A 2,067-nucleotide genomic window follows, 5' to 3' on the forward strand; every position below is an offset into this window, starting at 1 on the left:
TTAAATCTACATTATACCTAATATAGCATTATATAGTCACCAAAAGCAAGTTTTATTTATGATCAATTTTATAATAATAATAAAATAAATAGTATTTCTATTACTACGTTGATGTACCCAAATTGTCTAATTAGAACGCCGAGAGATTATAATTTTATTGAGAAAAAAATCGAAATATTCTAATATCAAAACCTAACAGACTAGAAGAGAATATATAAAAAACAAATCAAAAATAGATTTAATACATATTTTTAAAGATACGTGATATATCCGGGTTGACTAAAAAATTTTAGTATGTTATTGTAATAATAACAGTGTGGTCTGAAACTTGTCATATTATACAAAGTGTTGTACAATGAGCATTTATATAACGTGGAAAGAGTATGAAAATTTGCTTCAAAGTTCGTATCATTGAACTTGGTGAACTGAAACTCAGCTAAGGATAAGGATGGAATGGCCAAGGTCCCGTTGCATTGGATTTTGTTCCTTGCATCTCCAAATAGTAGTGCACTAGTGCAATGAAGTATATGATACAAAATTATACATAGTATATTAATGCAATAATATATGGTGCATATTCTGTATACAATATATATATATTAAATATATACTAAATTAATTTTACTTTATTGTACGGGCTGAGTAAGAAGCAATAATAAGTCATGATGTCCAGTGACTAAAATACTTAGTATGTTGTATTCACACACCGATCGACCAGTTTAAGTGTGTAGGTTAAGCGACTCAATAGAAGTCAACTGGGTAGCCGAACAAAATAGCGCTTATCATCACTGCACAAACATGACCCGATACCGCACAAAATGCATAACCCAATACTGCACACAAAAATAATACGATGTCGCACACATTTATTAAATATAAAAGTTAAAAAAATATATTAAATTAAAATAAATAGTTAAAAATAGCATCTAAACAATCATGATTTGTAATAACTAATAATATAGTATAATAGTAATAAAAATGTAATTATTTAAATATGAATATTGTAGGAACCTATATTGATTTAAAATTTAAACTTGTTTTTTTCCATATATTATATTCCATTATAATATATTGATTTTCTTATAAATGTCACGTGCGACGATTCAAACACTGTAAACTCACTACAAGTTACTGTAGATACATTCTTTTACAGATAAAGTTTAATAATGTTGTAATAGATTATTATTGAAAATCGTCCAAAATATATAAGTGTGTGGTTATAGGATAACCAGTGTTTTAAAATTTGTGCGCTGTTTTGTCCCATGCGTATTTTGTGCGTTTGTGCGGTAATAGGCGACGCCGTAGCAAAATTAAAGAGTGTTACAGTGTATGGTGGATGTTTAAGTGTGTATATGTGTGGGTGTTTGGACTTAATGATAAAAGAAATAGTAACACGAGTTTGGTATGATTGAGTTGCTGTATAATACACGATTTAAATAATAGTTTTCAACTAACGTCTTCGTAAATTAACGTTTTGGGAAAAATATGTTCGACCAATATATTTTCGTATACATATAGGTATATCTTCCGATGAAAATTTTTTTTTATAAAATACATTTCTATTGAAATATTTTTCGGGTACTATAATTTTCGTAAATTTATTTTTGGACAAAATCATTTTAGCTGAAATATTTTCAAATATAGTATAGCCCCTCATTGTTTTCCATTATGTAAAAATGTAATTTTGTTTTTTGTAAATTTCTAATTTATATTGCATATAGAGGTGCCAGAATGACGTCTTGACGATTTTTTTTCTTCAATTCTTGAAGAGAAAAGAGAAATTTAGAACGTTAAATTAATTTTTTAGGAGTTATGATGATACAATTGGAATGGACAATGGACAAGGATAAGGATCGAAATTAATAATTAGGCATTTGCGGAGCGGATGGGATGATTTTAAATAATGCGGGTGACCACTTGAAACGTTCGGAGCGACATCTGTCTGTGTTTGTAACGACGGACTTGGTGACGGCAATTGTTTGCGCGTGCGCGTGGTTCCATGTACATTTTTTATGAAGAGGGAGTAGTGGAAGGAACGCAAAAATGGTAAACACGGATAACAACACG

The sequence above is a fragment of the Diuraphis noxia genome, unplaced genomic scaffold (assembly GCF_037042655.1).
Source record: "Diuraphis noxia isolate RWA-SAM2 unplaced genomic scaffold, SU_Dnox_SAM2 contig0002, whole genome shotgun sequence".
In the NCBI taxonomy this organism is placed as follows: Eukaryota; Metazoa; Arthropoda; class Insecta; order Hemiptera; family Aphididae; genus Diuraphis; species Diuraphis noxia.